Source organism: Dermacentor albipictus, unplaced genomic scaffold (genome assembly GCF_038994185.2).
Source record: "Dermacentor albipictus isolate Rhodes 1998 colony unplaced genomic scaffold, USDA_Dalb.pri_finalv2 scaffold_29, whole genome shotgun sequence".
NCBI classification, from domain to species: domain Eukaryota; kingdom Metazoa; phylum Arthropoda; class Arachnida; order Ixodida; family Ixodidae; genus Dermacentor; species Dermacentor albipictus.
Window position 1 is genome coordinate 1,605,728 of NW_027225583.1, and position 27,083 is coordinate 1,632,810.

The following is a 27,083-nucleotide window of genomic DNA, read 5'->3' on the forward strand; positions in this document are numbered from 1 at the left end:
TCCGCTTCCCTATTACGTGAGTACGGCCTACTTTTCCTCTACATTATTTTCTATGTCTAGGCTTCATGTAAGTCAGGTGCCGCTCCTTACTAGTGTATTCCCTCCGCCATGAACCGCACCGTCATGCTCCATTCAGTCGGCTCTACAGTGTTCCCACTGCAGCGTTTGTATTTCGACGCTGGCACGAGTGTCACAGTTAAGTAAATTTGCGTTTATGTTGAGGATAAGTGTGCTTGACGCACCATAATGCATACACTTGTCTGTGACGAATGAATTGTAAATCTCAAGCTACTTATATCTAACTATTTCATTTGGCACTTACAACCGTTGTTACGCGCCTAGCCACAACGCTGCACAACTCTATTCATTTTGCGTAACAGCAGTTGTAAGACCTACCGTGTTGTGCCATGTCGCCCTCACCTAATGTTACAACGCTGCGTGATGGTCTGAAGTGCAATGTGTAACGTTGCTATCGCTTTGAATGCTTCACCCGAGCGAAACAGCAGTTATTTTCTTTTTTTTATTTGATTCTTTTTCTATTTTTTCTCGCTCTGAAAAGCTGATGATATCTCGCTTTGTACGGCACCCTTGAACCCCATAAACTCGAGCTGCAGTTGCACAAGTGTAGCTTCTGCTGCTGTCCTGTGTTCGCTAATCCCGAAGGGCACAAAACGTCTCAATGCTTATGGCACCGCAAGACAGGTTTGCGCCATGTGCATGAAACGCTCACGACAATTTTTTTTCTTTTTTCTTTTATTAGGTGAAAAGTTCCAAGCTATTGGCAGGAGGCTTTGCAGTTCTGCTTGCGGACCGCGCTTCGCATAAATTTTCAAAAGGCCTTAAACAAAGTAACCTGCGGACGGGCAGGGAAATCTTTCGTGGTGGTGTAAGGTAACCTTTAATGACGAAGATGCTTCGGTGGCTCCATAGGCAGTGAGTGAAGGAATCCTCCATATTGCTAATACGTAATAACGACTTGTTCTCCACCATATGATAGACATAACAGCATATATATATATATATATATATATATATATATATATATATATATATATATATATATATATATATATACACAGGTCTTATTAAATAATTGAAAAAAAAAACTACAAATATAATCTTTCTGACCTGCTCTATTTATTACCCTCAATTCATCGTGTCGCTTATCTTTTTCGACTGCGGATTTATTAGCACGAATCACCGTGTCTGTCTCGGGGATTCTGAGAGGTGCTTTGTCCAAACTCTTCGATAATAAAAAAAGAAGATTTATCGGAAGTTTATCGTTCACTGGTCGTTGTTATGTGTACGAGAGGAAGCGAAACTGAAAGAAAAGAAATGTTTTAGAACCTAAACGAAGTATTTTTCTTGCGTGTTTCATCGATGATCGTCCTAGCTGTGTCTTAAGAAATAGTGTCGAACACTTCTTCATTCTTTTTCTGAAGTAATTCACAGAATAGTATTGCCTAAACTGGTTGGTACATTTGTACTTGGTAATAAAACACTTCTTTTTTTCTAAGGCAATGCGTTAGCAGCGCTAAATCATTACTGACTATTTTTCTATAACGCGAAGTTGAATCCAATGTGGAAGTTTCTTTCAGAGTGACTATAGATTACATTGTAAGAGCGTTTTGCGATGATAAATGAGTTACAACAGTTAAGTGATAGCCACACTAAAGCTTAGCATTTTGCTAGTTCAAACTAATACCTACCGTTCAAGCCATAGCTGCCTATAGCAACTTCTCGCTTTTAAAGTTGCGTCTGACAGTACTAATTACTTAAGGTAGTGTACAAAGGAAAATATAACTCCTTGTAGCATTCGTGGAATAGTAACTGACTACCATCACGTATATCAGTATAGGAGTCTGAGAAATTAAGGTATTTTCTGTCTATTCATGTCCAATGTAGGAAGAAATAGCCTCCCAGGAATCGAGCGATATCAGCCGTAACCTTAAGAGACAAGAAGGCAGCGGGGGGCATGAGAGAGTGAACGGCTCTAGCTGATGTTCTTGACAGTAAGAGGAAGCGATGTAGCTGGGAAGTCCATGTAATACATAGGACATAAGATCACTCGAGTTACAGCTAGAATGGTTGGGAAGGGAAGGAAAGGGAACGCAGTTTCATGAGGGCAAGAATTAGGTAGTGTGATGAAATTAGGAAACTGGCTGGCGTAAGATGGAGTAAGCTCACACAAAACATGGGTGATAGGACATAATCGGGCGAGGCCGTCTGAGAAGTGCTACGCCTTAAAATCACTAATGAACAAAAAAGTAGTGTTCCTTATACAGAACAAAATATGAAGTAGCTATTTATTAATTTCATCTCGAAGGAATGAGAAATCGAAAAAAAAATCAGAAAAACTTCAGCACAAAAAGTATCAAGAAGATTCACGCATGAATATGGTACTCTCTAACGCAATATTTGTGCACATTCTGCACGTGTTTTTATTTCCCGATTTATTGGCTGGCGCGGTCAATTTGTCTCGTGTGGCATATTGCAAACATAGCGAAGCGTTGCAGAAATAAAAAACTCAAACACAACGATAGCGGCGGCAAGAGTCCGCGGTCGTCCGATATCTTATCTGTGGGTAATGCGCGTCGGCTTTGATGCATGGCTAGTCGAAGGTTTTAGTGCAATGGCAGGTGCCCGCCTGGATTCCAGAAAGTACTACACAATTGTGTCGCGCATACGATCAGATTACAATACTATCACGCCATCTCGTAGTCTCCTACGGCACTCTTCTTTCGTCCCCGACCTTTAGCCGTACTCTCCCTCTCCGCTTTCGTCCTCATGCTCTCACTGACGCCTCCTGCTCGGCTTTTCTCCTCGCACTCTCTGCTTTCATGTCCAGCTGCGCTCCGCGTACGCTTTCATCTTTCGCTGTGCTCGTTCGCTCGGTCACGAGAGACAACGCCATGATGCTCGCCACTAGAACTGCCGCGTAAGAGTGCGCTCTAAAACGATTCACAGTGGCGTCACACTGTTTCAATTGTGCATTTAGGTGCTTGCTTCCCCAGCACAAACCTTTGCCAGCGGTCCACTTTTATGTATTGTCCTTGCTCATAGTTCAGCTGGACTAAGTAAGTTCCATGATATTTTATTGCGATAACAGCCGTATGGATGCTAGAAGCTCGCTGTTGCCGTCGGCCCCACCGCCACGCGGTCACGATGTCGATGGCACAAGCGCGGGCAGTTATGTTTACGGTAAGACGTTCTCAAGTGATGCGAGCGACGTGCAGTATGGTTGGCGGGAAGAGACGACGGAGTCGGTTGTCCGCACCATGGAGGCAGGAAAAAAATGCAATGGGAGGCAGTGTCATGTGATTCCGCTAGCCTCGGATAGCGAACCTCCTCCAACGCTTCCACTGCCCGCATGGTTGCCGGACAATTCGAGATTGTTGCGTGTTAACCTCTAGTGGTGCGTGCTGTCACAGGCATGGAGGCACGCGGGAAGTAACCGGTGGTTTTCTGTTATTGCGCGCGTCGTTCTTCGCTTCACATGCGTTGCCTTGAAAGCTGGAGAAAGTGTTGGGCGCCTTACCCATGAAGACCGAATTTTTAAAAGCATCGGAAACTTGTTCTCAACACCACCGTTAGTGGAGTTGCTGGTGCGCTCGCCTCGGAAGCCATCCAGAATGCCTCAGCGTGGTCTGGTGTTTGGTCCAATCATCCGTTGTGCTCCTTAACTCTTTCCGTACCATGCCCTTTGGACATTGTAAACTCGCTAATGATAGTTTGAAACGTCGCTTTCAAGATCTCCCGCGCCGCTCATGGACACACTGGGCTATCAGACGCGAATGAGAACTATATATTTTTTTTTCTATGCAGTTCGCTTTTTCTACCAGGCTGTGATTTTTGTACTCGCTTTGAGGTTTACTGATCGCCAAAGCAGAAATCAAGAGTCGCCGCCTCCTGGAGTGGTGCGCGCGCTTCGAAAATCGCAGATGTGGTGATTCCGCTGCGCCTGCGGCTGATGTTATCAATGTATCGAACAGCAGCCAGTCTCAGCAGGCTGCCTATTCGTCCGACTTCGACTCTGAAAGCAACATCGACGGAAACCAACCAGGCCCGCAACCACGGCCGCAACCCAGCACGCTCAGCTGTAGTGCGTGCAGTAAAACTTCTATTTACAATTTCTATTGTTTCGCAGATGGTGCGTGTTAGAGCATAATACATTTTTCATATCTGATAAACTTTGTTACGTTTTTTTTCTTAGTGTATACAAGCGTGTCTTTACAAACTTTGTTCAATTTGATCCTCTAATCTTGATTCTGGCAATTGGTATCTTTTTTATCACATACATCTTGTTAACAAACTTTTATGCGTGAGAAGTGATTTGCTTTATTTGTGCATTACATAAAGTATTGAGTGCAGTAGTTTCTTCAGAAAAAAAGGCTTTTGTAACCTACAATAAACGCATAGTTTTTCCATGGCAGGGAAATGGTAAATCTGCTGTGCGTATTTTCTTGCTATTTTTGCCCAGTTGTCTTGCACATTAATCCACCACACCCACCTACGTAATGTGCGGTGGTTCGGTGCATTACCTGACTGACATAACGAAGACTCCACTGCGTCACATGCTTGAACCTTCATCAAACTCGGCATGCGTTTGTCACGCCTAACATGTGCGCCTTATTACGGATCGAGGGGGTGTTAGGGCCTGAATTCCCCAAGCCCATCGAAAAATAAGTCCGGTTGTAGGAATGAAGGAAGAAAGGTGCATTTTACATTATTATTACTGGCTCCAGACACGGAAGCCCACTCCATGCTCGAGCATATTAAACGTCTGAATCCACATAATGACATGTCAGCCCGACTGCACCAGAGGTCTCCGCTTTCAAAACGGTCGTTTCCCTAGGCGACTAGACTACGGAATGTGTTGACGGTATCGCGGCCAATCTCAATCGTCGAATCGGTCGTGATATCCCGCCCATCATATCTCATCGTTCCGTCGCACTCCACTTCCGATGGCACGAAATGGGAGACCATATATCAATCTTGCAATACAAGGTCGGGGCTGCTGTGCGGTAGCATTCGCTGTCGGCTCTTTTCATCATTAGTTCAGGCTTTCAGGTACAGGTGAAGGGGGATATTGTTGACCTCTCAACAGTCCGTGCCGACGCTGCGTTGAATTCGGGATAGGCGCTGACGAATTGGAGTGGTTGCCTCATGGTCATGATCATATTAAGGCTTTTGCTCGTGTTGAGATGTAACAGCCTGTCCCAAGATCCACTGAATGAGACGCTACTAAAACAAGCCGACTAAGGCCTAATTCTCCTCTATGTTCTTTTCTATGAATGGGCTTCAAGTTTGTCACGTGACATTTCCTCGTGTATTTCTCCCGCTGTGGGCCGCAAACTCACGCTCCGTAATGTCGGCTCTGCATTGCCGACACTAAAGCGTTGGTCTTCGCCGTTGGCACGAGTGTCGCACGCAATTGAACTTGCGCTTCCATTGAGGATAACTGTGCACGACGCGCTGTAATGCATGCACTGGACTGGGTGGAATGGATTGTTAAATGTCAAGCTACTTACATCTAGTTATTTTCTTTGGCGCCCACAACCGTTGTGACAAGCCTGGTCCCAACGCTGCGTGACTCCATTCATTCTGCGTAAAAGCAGTTGTACGACCTGTTGTGTACGACCTGCAGTTGTACGACCGCAGTGTTAGAACACAGTGTGAGGATCGCAAAGGCAAGAGATAACCTTGCTATCGCTTTGAATGCTTCACCCAAGCGAAACAGCGCTTCTTCTTTTTTTGAACCAGATTTTTTTTACCTCTATAAAGCTAGAGATATCTCGCATTCTATGGCACGAGTGCAGTTCCTATGGCTCCTGTATGCTGGTGAATCTCGGATGCCACGAACCGCCACAAAGCTGACAGCGACGCGCGACAGGTTTCTGCGATGTGCATGGAAGGGTCACGACGAAAGATTTCTTTCTTTCTGTACATTCAATTCAAAAGCCCCATGCTATTGGCGGTTGGTTTTAGAGTTCTATTTGCGCAGCATGTTACGTATAATATTTCAAGAGCCTTCAGGCAATATAACTTGACGATAGGCAGCAAATCTTTGGGGGCTGTGTAACGTAGCCTTTAGGTGACAAAGATTCTGTCTCGGCTCTGTTGGCAGTGATCCTCCTGAGCATGTGCGCTAACCTAGATAGCGTCATATGCACCATGATATGATGAACGTGACAGCATGTATACCATATGCATTTCTCTTGAACGTGAGCCCTGCCAGCCCTCTTGTGCACATTTCATGAAGGCTTCGTATGCTTTTGCCAACAAACAGGCGCCAGAAACTTGAAAAGAAAGACGCATGAAGTGTCATGTAGTCGGATGGTACGTACTGTGCATTAATTTCGCTCAAAATCATTTTAAGCTCTCAGGAAGCCGTAAGACATCACGAATAATGTATTTCATTTTCAAAATCCCCGAAGCCCTTTTTATTTGGTTCAATGTGAAGGTATGCTCAATATCCTCTTGATTATGACCTCATTGTGTAATTTACACAGACGGTGCTCTCGGAACGAAAATATTTAATGATTGCAAAACTTGACTTAACACGACCTTTACAGAGGCGACCACATAATCTCTTAACTTCAATATGGGTAAGAACATCCCCTATTAAAACGCATAAGTTTGCACGATATCCTATACATGCCAGATATCTATACACTGAAGTCCTGTAGATAACATTTTGCGCAAGAAAAAATGTGTGTGCTGCATGACTTGTCCTGACAGATCAGAATATTAAACATACCATGCGGAACCCCTCAAAAGAGTCGCTAGAGTCATTACGTCATAGCACTGATCAGCAGCAGTCAATAACTATGTGGAAAGCAGCGCATTAGCAAAGCTAAACGAAACAACATATCTTGCATATAGCAGTTATCGTGCTATATGATAAGTGATAAATGATATATGATATATGATATATGATCTTGCATATAGCAGTTATCGTGCTATATGATAAGTGATATATGATATATGATATATGATATATGATATATGATAAGTGTGTGCGATGAACTGTAATGCATACAATGAACTGAGAGGAATGGATTGTAAATGCCAAGCTACTTATATCTAGTCATTTCCTCTCGCGCTTTTTCCCTCCGTCTCATCCCATGCGCCACCAAGGTGCAAACTCGTGCAACACCACTGCAGGTGTTCTTCATCACGCCAGCGTTGTGACCCGCCTGGTGACAAAGCTACACCACTCCATTCATTCCGCGCAAGAGCAGCTGTGCGACCTGCTGTGTCACGCTATGTCACCGTCACCTAGTGTTACAACACAGCGTGACGATCTCAAACGCAAAGTATAACCTTGCTCCGTTTTGAATGCTCCATCCAAGTGGAACGGCGGTTCTTTTTTTGGCTGTGCTGGTGATACCCCGTTCTGTAAGGCACTGTTCAAACCTCAGAATTCGAGCTGCAGTTGTAGAAGTGTAGCTTCTGTGGCTGCCGTATGTTGGCGAATTTCGGAGTCCACGAAGCGCCGCAATGCTTACCACAAACAATACAGGTATTTTTCACGTGTATGCAAAACTGACATCGAAAGATCTTTTCTTTCTCCTTTTTTTGCTAAAAAGGAAGAAGCTATTCACGGGAAGTTTTATAATTCTATTGCGATGCATGCTTTTCGCAATATTTCAAGCAACCATTAGACGAAATATCCTGCAGTCATCGAGGGAATGCGTGGGCGCTGTGTAAGGTATCGTTAGGTGACCAAGGTGTGTATTTTGGCTCCATTAGCAGCGCCAAGGTTACCACAGTGAGTTCAAATAATGTCCTCTCAACCATCAAACGATGGACATGGTAGTATATATACAACATATACCTTTCACCTTAATAAGAGCCCTACGAGCCCTACTTTTGGCTATTTTATGAATGCCTCGTATGCTTCTGGCAAGAGGCCCTGCAAATTTTGAAGACAGATGCATGAAACGCCATGTAGTCGGATGCTGGGTAACACGCCACTGGATTCTGCTGTTAAGCCTTTTGAGCTCTACAGAAGCCATTAGGCCTCCCGAATAGCGCATTTCATTTTTAGCATTTTCAACTCAAAAGTTGTGTCCGTCTCGGCCTGTGTGAGGGGCTACAAACGTGCAATACGCTGCAAAGATTTCCCGCTTCCTAGGCTAGGTACACAGATAACTACGTAATCTGAAACGTTTCTAGTGCCAAGACTGAGCACGTTTCCCAGAATTAACGAACAAAGCACAGACATGGCACATTTATTTCCGCCTTATGGGGCGCTTCTTTCCGCTGCATGCGTGGTGAGCCGGAATCCAGTAGGCAAATGTGCTGCTCTTATCTCGACTCGAACAGGCTACCCGAGCCTAGACAAAGGACTAAATTACTCCTACCTGTTTCAAGGCCGAGAACTGCCACTTCGCTCACCCCGTCCGAGACAGCGAGTGAGTGAGTGAGTGAGTGAGTGAGTGAGTGAGTGAGTGAGTGAGTGAGTGAGTGAGTGAGTGAGTGAGTGAGTGAGTGAGTGAGTGAGTGAGTGAGTGAGTGAGTGAGCGAGCGAGTGAGTGAGTGAAATTTCATTGGATTTAGCAAAACGCGATAAAACGTGCACCCACCAAATCACGGGACGGGACCGACAGGTCCCATCGCGTCCTGCTGGCCCGATCGCGGGCGCGCTGGACGGCCAGGATTTGGTTTTCAAAGACAGGACTTCGCAGGAGCGCGTCCCACTCTTCCTTGGTGAACTTGGCGCGCAACGACACGAGAATCTTGCTGTTTCAGAATCGCTAACGTTCCAGAAATTAGAAGCTCCGAAGCGTACTAGAAGTTGGTTGTGTCCCCCTTGAGTGACAATTACCACGGGAGCGATGTTTGCTCGCGTCATATTTTGGTTGGTGGGAAATATGAAATGTCGCCCTAAATTCATGTAGCATCAATACTGATTTGGTGAAATTAGACTTTCGACAGCCCAGCCGGACTACTAAAAACAAATTTTGAATTCATTTCCGAAGTCATATGCATAGCACTTTCGCATCCTTCTACCTGATAAAGTAGTTATTTGATGGCAAGAATTAGTCATTATTGTTGTTTATTAACGTGTATATACGTATATTAATTTCTCTGATTTCCAGCTCCTTTTACACAACGTCCCCTGAACATCTGCATTCATTCGTAGCTGGTTTTCGCACCCGGCAGTGCAGCTGAGCACGCGTGTTCCTTAAAGCTGTCTTTTTCGCACAAAGGAGCCAATGACGGCAAAGCACGCTCTAAAGGGAGTGGGTTCAGGAATTCCCGTGCGTTCGAACAGAGAACCTCACTGCTGTAAGTCACAGAATTCTTAGTTCGAACCGGTTTTTTTAATGTAATTTTTAATATTCCGTATTCTGGCTGTATAGATATATTCAGAGTCCAGTGCCTGTGTTCCTAGTGCACAAGTAGATAGTCATGTTGTATGATTAACACGTTTTTTTACCCTCTTCTACTTGTTTTATTTTTCCCTGTGTTTATCTTCGTCAAATTCTATTGCCTATCATATTTGTATTTTTCGCAGATAGTATATTGTGTATTGATATTTAAGTGCACCTGTACAAAGGCTGTGAAGCTGTTCGTGGGCGCTACAAATAATACTTGGTTAAAAGATTATTATTATTATTATTATTATTATTATTATTATTATTATTATTATTATATTGCAATATATGTATCGCATATACAAGCAGTGTTCAGGTATATGTACCAAGGTACCTCGAAACGAACATTCTTGCTAGTGACATATCTGCCCTCTGAAGTCTGTGCTCACCAGCAGAGTGAAGAAAACAAAAATATTAAAGGTTAAATTACTGCGGGCCAAATTACGGGGCCAAAACATCGATCTGATTTTGAACGTTCCTGAGCGTCTTTCTAGTTACGAGCACCTCATCGGCAAACGAACGCGTTGAGACGCTTGGCGCGTTTTTAGTTGACCTTACCGAGGAGCAATGACAACGCTGACAAGAGGTTGCGTGGTCAAGGAAGGCGCACATAACACATCCTTGTGAGAGCGACAGCAAGGATGACGTGGCGTCGCAGCAATGCACTGTGCCCTCACGCAACGCCTCTCACGCTGCTGCAGCAGCTGCTGGTGTTCCCTTTCCTCCTCTCTGCTCCGTCGAGGCGTGGTCGGTCCCGGTGTTCTGGCTCAATTAGTACGGTTGCATTGAAGAGGCCCGATGTGGCGAGAATATCTGATAAGTGTCTACTACAGTCTAAGCATTCTTTGCCACCGCAAAGGCCGTGGGTAGACGTGCATAAGATTGGTGAGTTAAGTAAGCAAAACTAAGCGAAAACAAACTCATACCCGAGCCAAGCAATCCTTACACATTAGTGGACAGTGCTCACAATTTCTCTAGTTTTCTCACTTGTCGGGGTTTTGGCTTCCCACATGTGGAGCAACCCTCCTGCATCACCGATGGAAACAACAGAGAGACAATGGGAGACTGTGCAAACGAATAGCGCTGCTCAATAAAGAAATAGAAAAGCACACACTTAACCTGCAACAACAACAATGGGAAGGGAAGAGAGGTGCGGCGATGGGCGGTCAACTCACCACGCGTTGCACGTGGCGAGTACTGCTGTAACTGACATCCCGCCAACACCAAGACCACACACATGCAAGGCACATACAAAATCATAAACGCTTACGGCGGAACTGAGCAACAATTCCTAAGGGATGCGGTACCCCTTTACACATCCCAAACGCCACTGCAAATATATACGGTCTACTCCGGAGAAAGCAACGCCAGCCTAGACGCAGAATACTCCGTTGCCGATATCCAGGCGGCCCTCGTGAAACCCAACACCAATTCGGCCGCTGGCCCCGATCAAATATACAATAAGGCACTACGCAATCTCGATTACAGATCGATCGAGAGACTCACAAAATACATTAACGAGTGTTGGGCACATGGCAAGCTAGCCCAGCAATGGAAAGAAGCAAAGATCATACTGATACCGAAACCCGGCAAGAAACTACAGCTGGAGAACCTGCGCCCCATCTCCCTCACGTCTTGCGTGGGCAAGTTGATCAAGCAGGCGTTTCTCAATAGACTCACGGATTAACTCGAGGACAACGAATTATTTCCACGCTCTATGATTGTGTTCCAAAAACATCTCTCCACGCAAGATGCCCTTCCGCAACTAAAACATCAATTTATAGACAATCCGGGGCGCTCGGCGAGAGCCATCCTCGGCCTGGACCTGAAGACAGCCTTCGATAACATTCGCCACGATACCATATTGCGACAAACAGAGAAGCTAAATCTCGGACTGCGAGCGTGCAACTACGTTCGAGACTTCCTCACAAGAATAACCACTCGCATGTGAGTGGGCGAACTAGGGTCAGATAAAATCAACATCGGGAGCTAGGGCGCCCTGCAGGGCTCGATGAGCTCGACGATGCTGTTCAATCTCGTCATGCTGGGGTTATCCAACCGGTTGCTTCAAATTGAAGGACTGCATCACACGCTATACGCGGATGATATTACGATTTGGACGACAACGGGCAGGGACGGAGTGATCGAGCAACGTTTACAGCCGGCCATCCAATGCGTGGAAAAATTCGTCGTGGGCATGGGACTTGCCTGCTCGGCCGAAAAATCCAAACTTATACTATATAGACCGGTCAGAAAGGGGCCGCCACCTAAAGGCTACAACCTCCCGGAAAAAGAAGAAATTCAATTAATGGCATCCAACGGCCTACCCATCCCTATGGTAGATAACATCCGGGTATTAGGAATGGTGATCAACCACAAAGGTTGTAATGGCGAAGCTCTTCGAAAGATAACCGCAAAGGCCCCCAGCACGATGCGGTTCATTCGACGCATGACCAACAAACACACGGGCATGCGTGAAGGCAGCGTAATACGACTCATACAAGCCTTCGTCATTTCTCATATGAAGTACACGGCAGCGAACATCATCGGAGGAAGAGCCCCTGCGGGGTACTGCAAACGTCTGGGCGTGGGAGGATCGTATGTCCAGGTTCCACGACATCAAGACACACTGCCAGTTACAAAGACGCGTATACATATTCCCTCACTCTGGGTTAGACAGGACGCAAGCAGTACACTTCAGACAATTAGAAACGAATTCTTACAGAAACCCCAGACTCATGCATGCCATGTATGCAGACATGTGAACTACAAACAGATGCACATCGTGTGGCGAGGCTGCCACACTTAATCACCATGTTATGAAAACGGCAGCACTTAAACAAGTCGGGCAGTGCCGACCCCTCCGTCTCTTCCACCACCAGCCTCCGCTCACGCTGAAAGACCGCACTGCTCAGCTCAAACCTGACAGCCCCACTCTGGGCCGTCCAGCGAGCCGAGGAAGCCGCTTGGAGACAACGTCTCGGAACCGCGTGCGCGGAGGATGCCCAGACCCAATAAAAAGACGCCGGACTCAAGTCTTATTGATGTGAATATAAAGTTTACGCTCTCTCTCTTTGGCGCTCACAATCGTTGTGACACGCCTGGTGACAACGCTGCACGACTCCATTCATTCTGCGTAAAAGCAGTTGTACGACCTGCTGTGTCAAGCTGTGTCGCCCTCACCCAGTGTTACAACACAGCGTGAGGATCTCAAGCCAAGCGGATAACCTTGCGATGGCTGTGAATGCTTCACCCAGACAAAACTGCGGTTAATTTCTTTCAACTGGAATCTGTCTTTCATTTCTTTTGTCTGCGTAAAAACTGCGATATCTCACGTTGTACGGCATGATACAGCCTCGGAAACTAAAGCTGCAGTAGAAGTGTAGCTCATGTGACTGCCGTATCATGGAGAGCCTTGGTGGCCACGAGACGCCACAATGCTTCGGCAACAGAGGACCGGTTTCTGCCATGCGCATGGAGGAGTCGCGACGAGAGATTTTCTTCTTTCTTCTTTTTTTTCGTGAAAAGGCCCAGTCTATTCACTAGGGTCTTTGCAATTATACTTGCGCAGCATGCTCTGCATAAAATTTCAAGCAGCCATTAGACAAAATAAGCTGGAGACAGGCAGAGAAACTTTAGGGGCTGGCAGCGTAGACTTTGGGTGACGAAGATGTTTAGTTTGGCTCCATTGGCAGCAGAGCATTGGACGTGTCTCGGACTGTATCTGTATGTGCCCCGAGTACCTTGCATAAATTCGAGGCTGACAATAATGCTTTTGCGTCGATGCGGTAATGACTTTTGTTGTTGTTGTTGTGTGTGGCAAAGCCAGTGTCAAGTAGACACCATTTATTATTTCATTTGTTAATCTGATTGTGTCTCTTTTCAACCGTTTTGGTCACTGTGTTTCATCATACGTCGCTAGGATGGTAGGAATTCAAGAACATTTGTTTTTGCGTTCCCTTGCATTTTTCCCTCGTTTTCTCTATCTCTGTCCGACATACACACTCAGAGAAAGCATAGGTAATAGACAAAAGAGGAATCCTTGCTTCTGCCCATGCTTTAACAATTCCCCTTCTCCCACAGGCGGATGTCTAGCACAGTTTTTATTTTACTTGCCACAGTTGTTAAAAATTGATTACAAAAATCGTCTTTCCCACATGCTCCATTCATTAACGTCAATTCGTCGTGTCACTTATCTTCCTGGACTCCGGATTTATAAGCATGAATCGACGCCGGTTTCTTGCTAGTTGTGACAGGTGCTTTGCCCGAACCTGTGGTTAAATAAGATTTATCCGAAACGCAGGCTTCAAAAGTCGCCGTTACGTGTGCGTGAGAAAGTCAAGCTCAAAGAAAAATAATGTGATGAAAGCTAATGTTATCATATTTTTTGTTGCATGTTGCATCGACGCTCGAAAATCGTCCTAGCTGGGTCGCAGAAATAATGTCATCAACATTATTTTTCACTTTTTTTGATGCAACTCACAGAAATTTTGCCCCTAAACTGGCTGGCACACTTGTACTTGGTGTTAAAGCAATCCCTTTTTCTAAGACGACTCGTTAACACCGCTAAATTAACAGTTAATTTATTTCTATATGCGAAGTTGGATCAGACGTCTAAGGTCACTGTAAAGTTCTCAGTGGCTACAAATTACGATGTAGGAGGGTTCTCAAATCATATATAAGAATCAATGATAAAGTTATTACTAGACAAAAGCTCAAGATTTTGTTATGGAAATTGTACCTACAGTGTAAACCAGAGCTACCCAGTGCAACTTATGCTTTTCCATTCGCATCCGACAGTCCTTTTCATTATGGTTAGTGGAACAAGAAAAAATGAAAGACATTGTAGCACTCGTGCTATGGTAACTGACTACCATCACATGTATCAACACAGGAATCTAAGAAGTTAAAGTATTATCAGTCTGTTCATGTCCACTGCACAATGGAGGCGTCTCCCAGGGATCTAGCGAGATCAGGCGTAAGGTTAAGAGACAAGAAGACAGCGGCGAGGTTTGGACAGCAAACGGGTGTAGCCGAAGCTCTTCTCGACAATAAGAGGAAGCGATGGAGCTCGGCAGTCCAAGTAATCCACAGGACATAGAAACGGTGGATCATTAGACTTGGTGAAAAATTGTCAAACGAAGGGAATGCAGTTTTAGGGCGCCAAGAAATTAGCTGGTGTGAAGAGAGAGAGAGAGAGTAAATGATAAAGGAAATGTAGGGAGGTTAACCAGGACTGAGGCCGGTTGGCTACCCTACACTGGGGAAAGGGAAAACGGGACGGAAAGATTAAAAGAAGAAGAGAAAGTCTACTGGGTATATCGTTCGGTCACTCAGTGCGGATCACAGACAGTGACTCAATCCAGTAGCCTTCAAATATCACATCAGAGCTTTTGTGGCCTTGTGTAGCTGCGATATGCGAGGTCATGGTCCCAAGATCTTCTTCAAGGTGAACGGTGTTCTATTTATCTGATTGAGAGCTGTGCAGAGGTCATGTCTTTCGTTTTGAAAAGATGGGCAGCAGCACAGTAGGTGTTCTATAGTTTCCTCGGCATCGCAGGCTTTACAGTTGGCGCTATCAGTCATTCCAATCAAAAACGTATATGCATTGGTGAACGCGACGCCCGAGCATAAGCGGTACAGCATTGTTTCTTCATTTCGCAGAAGCCCTGGTAACAGCCGCAGTTGCATAGAGGGGTCGAGGGAATGCAGTCGTTCTTGGGTGAATTCAGGTGTGTGCCACTTCTCTAATGTCATACGGTGTGCTACCTTGCTTAGGTGTTGGGCTGCGTCAGTCCTCGATAAAGGTACAGAAACAAGGGTTGCTCCTTCGTGTGCTTTCCTAGCAGCTTCGTCAGCGAGGTCGTTGACGCAGATACCGATACGGCCAGGCAGACACTGAAACAGGACATCGTATCCTTTCGCTATCACACGATGGTGCATTTCTCGTATCTCCGACATTAGTTGTTCACACGACCTGCGACGAAGAGATGACAAAAGACATTGCAAGGCCGCCTTCGAATCGCAGAATATTGCCCACCGACTAGCGGGTTGGTTGTTAATGTAATCAACGGCACCTCGGAGGGCAACAAGCTCCGATCCGGTCGATGTTGTCATGTGAGAAATCTTGTATCGGACGCTAATTGATCGTGATGGTATAGCCACTGCGCTGGTCTGAGTGGAAGAGCCATACATATATATGTGGACTCGGTCAAAGTAGAAAGTGTTCAAACAATCCAGAGCTGCTTGCTTCAGGGCCAAGGCAGGCAGGTCGGTCTTCTTTTTTATCCCTGGAACCATGAGACGCACTTGAGGTTGTTCTAAAGACCACAAAGCTAAGGTTGAACGTGCTGAGGTTGTGAAGCCCGATTGTAGACTGGCACAATGGATGCTGACCTCGTTGGAGAAGGACGCCTGTGGTCGTCGTTCTGGCAGGCAGGCAAGAGAGCTTGATTACATGCGTGATACATTAGCATCGACAAGCTTAGGGCCCATGTTCGCCATGTAAGTCGTGATCGGATGGTCTCGAGCCATTATATTGGTTGCTGCTGTTGAGGCGCTCCGCGGAAGTCCTAGGCAAACACGTAGTGCCAGTGCTTGCACGCTCTGTAGTTCTCAAAGATTTGACTTGCATGTTTTACCAAGCACGGGAGAAGTGTAACGTAGCAATCCGATGAAAAATGCTCGATATAACTGTAGCATGGAGCCCACTGCCAATCCCCAGGTTTTCCCAGCGATAAACTTGAAGACATGAACAATAGATGTGAGCTTTTTCTTCAAGTGGGCAACATGAGGGCTTCAAGAGAGGTCCCGGTCCACAATGACACCCAAAAATCGATGATTTTTTTTGTAGGAGATAGGCTGGCCATCATTGCATACTGGATAACGAGACAATGGTTTTCGTAAAAGCGACTAATGCACATTTTTCTGTTGAGATGGTAAGACGTTGTCTGTAAAGATAGCGAGACGCCTGTGTTGCTGCTTTCCGCAGCCTTGCGCGAACCTGCAGACGAGTGACCGCTGATGACCAGATGCAGATGTCGTCGGCGTAGATTGAGACCCTCACTGTTTCCGGTAGCGATTCGGCCAGCCCAAGAAGCGCGAGGTTGAAAAGAATAGGGCTTAGAACCCCACCTTGGGGAAGTCCTCGGCATGTGTAGGGGTTGGTAGTCGGACCATCTTGCGTACGTACGAACATGGACCTTTGTGTCAAATAGTTTCTGATCCATCGATATACTCGCCCTCCTAGTTCAATTCTGAAAAGTGCGTCTAGAATGGATTGATGGGAAACGCTGTCCTAAGCGCCTTTCAAAAATCTGGAACGCTTCACGATTTTGCGTGTCATCCTTGCGCAGACGCCATGCTAATCTTCTCTGTATCGTTCCAAATTTAGTATATGTACTTTGCAAGTACAGCTCGTGTGAAGAACTTGCGTTATATGCAATCAGCTTGCACAATACAGCGGTGATAAGAGATCACAGGGAGAGGTCGTCTGAAAAGAACTACGCATCAAAATCGCTAACGATTATGAAACTAGTATTCAGAAGAAATACAGAACAAGATATCAAGGTGCTACTTTAATAATTTCCTCGCGAAGAAATCATAACCTTAATGAACCGGGAAATTCTAGCATAAGAAAATGAACGAGATTCATTTATGTTTCTGATACTTCCTAATGCAAAATTTGAGCGCACCACTTCAAACGTGTTTTCATTTCGTGATATATTTCATGGCGCGGACAATCTGCCTCGTGCGGCATGCTGCTGATGGAGCGACGAGTTCCAAAAGCAGTACCACTCAAGTACAACGATAGGTGTGAGCAGAGTATGCGATCGTCGAAATTCTGCGCAGCGGATCAAGCGCGTCGGCTTTTGTGCTTGGCTAGTCGATGTTTAGGGTTAGAAGGTCTCGAGGGACTCAAGAGACGGGCATTGCGCTCGGCCACGACAGACGACGGACCTGGTTGCCCACACCATGGAGGCAGGGGAAAAATAACCAAGAGGGAGGGTCACGTGATTCCGCTAGCCTCGGTAAGCCAACCTTCTCCGATGCCGGCGCTCCCGCTCTCTGGGGCCTTGTGCACGTACGGTGGCAGCTTCGTTGGATTCTCCCCAGATTGTTGCAGGACCATTCGAGATTGTTTGGTACGTGGTACCCTTTGGTGACACCTGTAGTCACATCCATGGAAGCACGTCGAAAGTAACAACTGGTTTATTGCTACCACGCACGTCGTTCCCCGTTTCAACTGCGTTGCCTTGAAATGTTGAGAATTTCTTGGGCACCTGATCCATGACGACAGAATTGCTAAAAGCGTCGTTCACTTGCGCTTAACCAACCACCGTTTGGTCGAGTGACCGGCGCTCTCGCATCTAAACCCATGCAAAATGCCCGAGCGTGGCCTCGTGCTTGATCAAATCAGCTGCTGTGCACCTTATACTGCGGTGTGTATATTTGCTTGCTATTTTGGTACCGCTGTCTTTCACTTTGAAGCACCACGCGCACCTATGGAATTTTAGGTGGTTTGATACTTTACTTGACTGACATAACAAAGACTCGACTGCGTCACATACTCGAATCTTCAATATCCTGAGGTTGCTTTGGTCACGCCGCCCATGTGCACCTTGTTGCGGCTCCAGGTGGCGTTTAGGCCACGAATCCACTTAGGATTTGGAGGAGATCCTGCCGCTGTCACCAGTTGTAGGAGTTGGGGACGGACTTCGGTGTGAAAACGCTTGGGAGATTATTTTACGTTATTTACATTGAGACGTCAATGAACAGTCGTACAGTCATTACGGGCCGGCAGCAACTCGGACGCTGCGGCCCGCAGCAAGCAGTTCGAGAAAGGTGAATCAGGGAATGCTCCAGGAATCCTCTTGCTGCTCCCGGTCTCTCTTTTAAGCCCTTCGATGTCTGGAAGACGCGTCATGTTCGGCCAATGGGAGAGTCCACTCAGATGACGCCATTTTCGGCCAACGGTAGGCGCCCGTGCAATGGTGTAATACCCGGCGAAGAGAGTCGCCGCTTGGTCCCCCTGCGGTCTTGCCTTGCTGACTTACGCGCCATCACAAGAGCCAGGTGGGGTGATGGCGGACCAAGGCGGGCAGAAGTGGTCTTCCCTCGCTGGCTTGCAATGCCTTGGCACAATGCGCGCATGGGGGCTACGCTGCCAGGCCTTCCCGGTACATCACAGCCGTCCTGCTTCGGCACCCACTTTCCGTGCAACAGTGCCAGGCTATGCCCTCGCTTTCTGGAAGAGTCAAGCAGTGAATAGCTCCCCCGGCGGCACACGAAGTAGGGGCCGTCGAGTTGTTTGCACTTGTCGTGCCTCAGGAATGTGGCATCCGTGTTTCTGCATACCTTACTTAGCAGTGGTGCGATTCGATGTGGTCTGGGGAACTCGTAGTAGCCTCAGGAAATGGCCCCATATCTTACACCACCAAGCCCATCGACGAATATGCCTGGTAGTAGGCATGAATGAAAAAGGTTTTTTGTTTACACTTGTGATGTTGGCTGCGCTTACGGAAGCCCACTCCATGCAGGAGCATATTAAACGTATGAGTTGACATCAAGATACGACAGTTCCACTGCATGATAGCTTTCCACCTTTAATAGCGTGGTTTTCCTACGCCACTCGACTAGGGAATGTAATAACTTCAGCTGCCAATAAAAGCCGTTGAATACGTCGCAACATCCCGCCCATGATATCGTATCGTTCCGTCGCCGTCCACGATCGATAGTATGGAATAGGTGACCGTAGAGCAACGTGGGTATCCAAGGTCCGCGCCGGTCTTTGGTGCAATTCGACGTTGGCCCTTTTCATGATTGGTTCAGGCTGTCAGGGACAAGTAGAGGGGCCTTTTGGGGACTCGTCAAGAGAAGCTATCAACCCAGCGTTGAATTCGAGATGCGCACTGATGAATGGGTGGGGCAGCCTCGTGGTATGTTTAATTAAGGCCCTTTGTCGTGTTGAGACCGTAACAGTCTGTTCATAAATGCCTGCCACAGATGGCAACCAAAGGAAGCCGACCAGTATCTACCCTTTGCCTATCACGTGGCTGAGGCCTACTGCTCCTCTATATTCTTTTTATCACTAGGCATCAAGATTGTCACGCGGCGCTCCCTGAAAACTTTCATCGGCTGTCAAGGGAAATCTAGGCGGCGCGTGGCTGCTGCACATGTGTGACAGCGCCAACTAGTCCGGCAGCGTTTGACAGCACTTTTGGTTGCTTGTAACAGACGCTCAATCGACGCAGCTTCTATGCGCTGAAATATCGCGTTTGTGCGATATACGCGGCAGGGAGTAGCCGCAAAATAAATGAACCTTTAGAATCAGTGGCGTGTACTGTCTTATTTAACTGTTGCTAACAACGTGTTAAGGTTTTCTCTACCCGAGTCAAAACTAACGTGGAATAAAACGCCCGACTCTTTTCAAAAGCGTTCTCAGTTGGGTACGGTTTGCCTCTGTAGTTATTCCCGCATAGCCACAGACAGTTGCCCGCGAGTGTTGTGCATTCCTACCGCCATGGACCACACCCTCACGCTCCGTTCAGTTGGGTCTACAGCGTTGCCACTGGAGAGAAAAATGTCAAGATACTTACATTTACTTGTTTCCTTTGGCGCTGACAAGTGCCAACGGTTTTACATCGGTCTCGTCTCATGCACCACCGAGGCGCAACGCGTGCAACACCACTGCTGGCGTTCATCATCGCGCCAGCTTTGTGACACGCCTCGTCTCAACGCTGCACGACTCCAATCAATCTGCGCAACTGCAGTTGCACGACCTGCAGTGTCAAGCGATATCGCCCTCATCTAATGTCAGAACACAGCGCGAGTATCTAAGGTGCAACGCATAACCTTGCTATCGCTTTTTATGGTTCACCGAAGCGAAACAGCGGTTGTCTTCTTTTACTTTATTCTACTTTCCAACTTGTAAAGCTGCGGATATTTCACTTTGTTTGGCACCGTTCAGCCTCAATGACTTCAGCTGCAGTTGAAGAAGTGTAGCTTCTGGTACTGCCGCATGTTGACGAATCTCGCAGACAACGAAACGCCACAATGCTTACGGCAACGCATAATAAGTATCTGTTATGCGCATCCAAGAGCCACGTCAAAAAGGCCTATTCTATTGTCGCGAGGCATTGCAATTCTGCCTGCACCACTTACTACTTATAAAATTTAAAGCACCCGTTAGAAAGATAGCCTGCTGTATCGGCGTATCGGATGACATCACTTTGTTTTTACGGGATGGGGACAGTCTTGTAGAGGTATTTCGTATTTATAATCAATATGCTTCACTGTCAGGGGGCAAAATAAATATGAGGAAATGTGAAGCATTAAATTTAGGTCGCGGCGAATTAACGCTACCTGGGGACATTAAACAGACCGAGCATATGCAAATACTAGGTATCAAATTTTGTACAAGTGGTGTTTCACCTCACACGTGGCGAGAAATTGTCAGCACCATTAAAGAACAGTCAGAGGCAGTGACTGCGTCACCACTGCCGCTGGCAGAAAGGGCTTTCTTCATTAAGAACGTATTGTGCAGTAAACTGTGGTTTGCTGCAAGGGTAGCTCTCCCGCCGTCACCAACAGTTCGAGTAGTAAACTCACTTATTTTCTCATGGTTCTGGCTAAACAAGTCGCAATACGTAGCGCAGCAATTTTTGCGTCTGCCAAAATCCAGTGGAGGAAGGAGCTTGCCGTGCATAGTTACATTCGGTAGGCTGTTGTGCACTAAGTGCACATGTGATCTACTTGATGATGATGAGTACCCTGGTAGGCCACTGCTCCTTTATTGGCTGGGCCATTACCGTCGAACGCTTATGCCGCAGAGTACAGGCAACTTGCTTCCGACGGCGGTAACGCCGGCACCGCAGTATGCGGCGGCTGCGCGCTTGCAAAGCCAGCTTGTACAACTAAGAAGCACAAAGTGGCGTGCGACACCAGTTTCCAGGCTTTGTGAAATGTTGTGTGAGACGGCTGTACCTCCACGGACAGCTACTACACAAACATGCACAGCAGTGCTTTCACCTGATTTGCCCTCTCAGGTGAAGGACTTTCATTGGCAATATCAGTGGGGCATTCTACCCACAAAAGACAGGCTTAAACGCTGGCATATGGTAGCGAATGACAAATGCATATATTGCGCACAAACAGAGACCAACGCGCATGTAGTAAAGGACTGCGTGGTGGCACGCACCTTCTGGAAGCTAGTTGCAAGAATGTTCGGAATATCCATCGTGCGGCCACCACAGCGCCGAGATCGGTTTGCGAGCCTCGTCTACTACAGCGCTAGCTACATTTTGTGGTGCTTCCGTAACATCGCAGAACGATCTCGGCAGACAAATAGAGCAATGTACCCCAGATTGCGGAAACTACGGGTGTTAATATGGAGTCATCTTGAAGAACAGTTGTTCAAACTCGGTGAAGTCGAGTTTCTTCGCCGCTGGTCTACGCGGTACATAACCGTCTCCCGAGGAAAAGTCTCTCTACAACCAGAATAATGCTCAATTCGGTTGCCCGAGTTCAGGCTGTGTCAGTATGTGCCCCGAGTACCTTTCATAAATTCGAGGCCGACATTAATGCTTTTACGTGGATGTGGTAATGAGTTTCGTTGTTGTTGCTGTGTGTGGCAAAGCCAGTGTCTAGAAGACACCATTTATTATTTCATTTGTTCATCTTTTTTGTTTACGTCAAGTATGATGTATTACACGTGATGTACCTCATACTGTACCTTTCGTTCCTACCACTGTTGTAAGTGTGCCTACGGGTGAATAAATTTTCTTTTCAATCTTATGTTATTAACGTATAATGCACCACTAAATGATGGTCATCACATCCTACGTAATCTATACATTTCTCTCTGATAAAAGTCCCGCCAGCCCAAATGTGGGCATTCCTTCAACGGTATGCTTCTCGTCAGAGCCCATCGAAACCTTAAAAAAAACAGGAGCGTCGTGTACTCGCATGGTGGGAAACATGCTTCTAAATTCTGCTCAAAAGCCTTTTGAACTCTCAGCAAGCCTTTAGATTTCCCGAATAATCACTTCATTTTCAGCATCCGTAAAGCCATTGTGATTTCGTCCAACGCGCATTGGATGTTTATTGTCCTATTGACTGCGAGTTCATTGTGTTAGCTCCTTAGAAGGTGCTCGCTGAAGCAAAATATTCCATTATTGCAAAAAAAGAAAGGAGCACGACGTTTAAGGAGGTGAGCACCCAATCTTTAAATAGAAAATTTGAAAACAACTTGCCAAGTAGAAACGGCGTGCGGTGCTATAGATGAAAAACTTCATAACTCGGTAATGCTATAGAGACCATTTTGCCTAAAAAATTGTGTGCGCTGCCGGACTCGTAAAAGAGATGAGAATATTAAACAACGTACTACATGCAAACACTAAATAGAGCTATTAGAGTCATTTCTTCAGAGCAGTGAACTACAGCAGTCAATGACTATGTGGAAAGCAGTGCTTCAGTGAACTGCAGCAGTCAATGACTATGTGGAAAGCAGTGCTTCAGTGAACTGCAGCAGTCAATGACTATGTGGAAAGCAGTGCTTTACCAAAGATAAGCAAAACAACCTATTTTGTATACAGCAGTTATCGGGAGGTATGCATAATCATTTCACAGCAAACCACTTGTGAAAGAATTTCCGTGAACGCGGGATCGGTGTCCGTGCTCGGTATATTTTAATTCGCTCCTGATTCTGATCATTTCCTCTAACCACCACTTGAGGGCTAGGGGAATTTGAACTAGTAACCCAGCGGTAATAGCGTAATCGATGCACCAGGCAATACAGATGACATGTAATTCTTTTTAGCCGTCGAACGTCCTTAAAGACGATCCAAGGGGGTCACTTGCTGAAACCAGGTTGTAATCAACCACGGCGTGATGAGATTTGGAAATTTGCTGGTGTAAGGTAGAATCAGCTCGCCCAAAGCAGGGGTGATTGAAGGTCATTGGGAGAGGTCATATGAGAAATATTATGCATGAAAATCGCTAGTCAGTAAAAAAATTGCTCTTGCTCTTCGACGAGGGCTAAATAACCAACTACTATCTTCTGAATTTAATTTCGAAGAAACCACAATATCAATAAACTGGATAAACTGTACGTACGTTCATTTCGTGCTATACTGGCTGGTGCGGCCAATCTGCCTCGTGCGGCACTTTATAAATGATGTGAAGCGTTGCAAAACAGCTTACGCTAAAGCACAACAGCACCGGCGAACAGAGCTTTGGTGATCGTCGAAAGTCTGGTCTACGGGTCAAGCGCGTCAGCTTTTACTCTTGGCTTGTCGAAGGTTCCAGTGTAATCGTTGGTGCCCGCGTGGATTCCAGAAAGTGCTACACAATTCGAGTCGCACATACGATCAGATAACAATGCTAGGGCGCCATTTCGCAGTCTGGTGCGGCACTATGCTTTCCTCCTCGCCCTTTCGCCATACTCTCCTCCTCCGATTTCCTCCTCGCGCTCTCTGCTGTCATCTCCCACTGCGCTCCCCGTTCGCTTGCATCTTACGCTTTGTTCGTTCACTCCGTTACGATGGACAACGCTGCGGCGATCGCTATAGGAACGGGCGCCTCATAACTGTGTTCTCAAACGGTTGATAGTGACGTCACATTGTTTTGTGTGTACATTTAATGCTCGAATGCGCGGCACAAACCTTTGCCAGCTGTCCGCTGTTATGTATGATACTTGCTTCTTCTTCAGCTGCATCATGTCCATGATTTATTGCAATAGCAACCACATGAATGCCGCAAACCCAATGTCGCCCTCGGCGCCGACGCCGCCATGTGGTGACGCTTTCGACCGCGCATGCGCAAGTCGTGATGTTTAGTGTTACAAGGTCTCGAGGGACGCGAGAGACGTACACTGCACACGGCCTCAAAATACGATGGAGCCGGCGTCTTGCACCAGGGAGGAAGGAAAAAAAAACAGACGGAGCATCACGTGATTCTGCTAGCCTCGGAAGCCAACTTCCGAGCACAGTACGCGGGCCTTGTACGCGTCCGTTGCCTCTTGTGTAGGATTCTGCCCACATGGTTGCTGGTCTATTCGAGATGGTCTGGTACGTGGTAACCCTGGAGGCACGTGAAAAGTAAAGGGTGGTTTCCAGCTACCACGCGCGTGGTCCTTTGCTGCAAGTGCGTTGCCTTGAAATCAGGAGAAAGCCTTGGGCGCCTCACCCATTTCGCCAGAATTTTTAAATGCATCAGTGATTGTGGAGTAGCTAGCACTCTCAACTCGAATACCATACAAAATTCCCGAGCGTTGCCAGGTGTTTGGTGAAATCAGCTGTCATGCACCCAAAAATGCGGTGCTTTTCTTGCTTTTTCCCACCGCTGTCTTGCACCTTGGATCACCACACGCACCTGCGTAACGTGTCATGGCTTGGTGCGTTACCTGACTCACATAACAAAGACTCGACTTTGTCGTACGCTTGAACCTCCACAAACCTGAGAGTGCGTTTGTCCCGCCTGACATTTGCGCCTCTGATCAAATCCCCACAGCTGACGCAACCAAAGCTAGCCGACAAGAATATACCGCTTGCCTATCACGTGACAAGGGCCAATTTCTCCTCTATGTTCTTTTCTATGACTAGGCTTCAAGCGTATCATGTGCCGCTCCCCCTTGTGTATTCCTTCAGCCATGAACCGCACCCTCACGCTCCTTAAAGTCGGCTCTACAGTGTTGCCGCTACAGCGTTCATCCTTCGCACTTGGCCCGAGATTCGCATGCAAATAAATGTGCGTTTCTGTGGAGGCTAACTATCCATCACGCGCGGTAATGCATACACTGGTGTCTGTGGAAGGGATGGTAAATTAGAAGCTTGTACATGTAATTATTTCCTTTGGCACTGAAAACCGTTATGGCACACCTCGTCAAAACGCTACACGACTCCATTCATACTGCGCAAGAGCAGTTGTACGACTTGCTCTGTCATGCCATATTGCCCTCACCTAGAGTTAGAACGCTGCGTGAGGGTCTCAAGCGCTACGCGTAACTTTGCTATCGCTTTCAATGTTCTCCCGAGCGAAACGGCTGCTATTTATTTTGTTTTCTTGATTCTTTATCTTTATTTTTTCTCTCTGAAAATCTGGCGATATCTCGCCTCGTAGGCACTATTCTGCCTCAATAACTCGAGCTGCAGTTGAAGTGTAGCTCTTGCTGCTGTCCTATGTATGCGGATCTCGGAGCTCACAAAAACGACACAACGCTTACAGCAACGCATGACAGGTTGCGGCCATGTGTAGGGAAGAGTCGCGACAATAAGGTTTTCTTTTTTCTTTTCTTAGGAGAAAGTGCCAAAACTATAGGCAGGTGGCTTCACAGATCTACTTGCGCAGCGCGCTTCGCATAAGATTTCAAGAGCCTTCAGAAAAAATATCCTGCACACAGGCAGGGTATCTTTGGGGGCTGTGTAACGTTGCCTTTAGGTGACGGAGACGGTTTGTTGGCTCCATTCGCAACGATTCTGTGGCGCTTATTCTTCCTCATGCGAAATAACGCGTTGTTCACCACTCGATGTTGGACATTATATCATATATAACGTATATCTCTCTCTGATAAAAGCCATACAAGAACTCTTGTGTGCATTTGAGGGAGCCTCACGTGATTCTCGTAGCCTCGAAAGCAGACCGCTCACTCAAATCAGCTGTTGTGTTCCTGAAACTAGGGTTCGTATCTTCTTGCTAATTTTTGTTCCGCAGGATGAGAAAAGATCTTTCGCGGGATTGGTATTTGTAACGCGTTTGCTAAGCAAAAGTTTTTGTTGTGCGTCCTTCGTTGCGAAATAAATAAATGGCATTACCCTACACCGTAAAGGCCGAAGTCGTCGCCTTTCATTGATGTTTACATGCACTCTTTTCTAAGATTGTGTGGAGCGACGTCCTTGCGCCGTGTAGACGTGCCAACGCCGCTCTGTTGAGAGGCAGAAGGCATTGCGGCGAACGACAGCATCCACTCGGACCGTCTGCCCCATAACAGTGGACCTCGAATATGGTTCGGGTCCCCGCCTCACCATTCCATCACTGGGTGCAAGATGGGACAATTTTTTTCAGACAGAAACGCGGTCGTTGCGGAGCCAGGACGCTCGCTTGAATGCCTGCACATGTTTGCGGAGCGAATGAAATTATATTGTTTCCCAGAAGATGCCCACAAATGCGAAAAATCGCCATTGGAAGGGCGGCTAGGTTGCCTTCACACGTTTGCAGTGCGAATAATTTTCTAGTATACTTGAAACCGGCCCGAAACGCTACCGGTCGTCCCTAAGGTCGTTGTGGGAGGTTGTTGGGCACAAAGCCGGTTAATTCCCCGAAGCCTTCGTTCAATACAGCATTGGCGCCTGTCTGCTACTTAAACGACGAGAAGCGTCGACGTAATGTGTGGTGGTTCGGTGCCTTACCTGACTGACATAACACAGACTAGACCGCTTCAGATACTTGAATTCCTTCGCTCAATCTTGGCGTGCGTTTTCCACGCTGACTGTGTGAGCATATTCCAAAACCGGTGCAGCAAACGCAACCAAAGCGAGCCGACTAAAGCTACCGCTTGCCTATCACTTGAATGCCCATTTCCCATCATCCCATTCCTCTAAACATTTTATGACTAGGCTTCAACCTTGTCATGCGTCGCTTCCTCCTCGTGTTTTCCTTCCTCCATGCTACTAGTGTATTCCATCCGCCATGGAGCACATT

General features: G+C 46.8%; 1 long non-coding RNA gene and 1 other non-coding gene across 3 annotated transcripts in view; both read right to left on the reverse strand.

Annotated features, from left to right (window-relative positions):
- LOC139052684 (uncharacterized) overlaps nucleotides 1-27,083 on the reverse strand; it is a 1,258,229-nt gene that overhangs the window by 801,215 nt on the left and 429,931 nt on the right. The gene's annotated exons all lie outside the window — the stretch shown is intronic.
- On the reverse strand, nucleotides 16,697-16,799 carry LOC139052714 (U6 spliceosomal RNA). Its single transcript, XR_011510023.1, has one exon. It is a non-coding gene; the product is annotated as a U6 spliceosomal RNA (small nuclear RNA).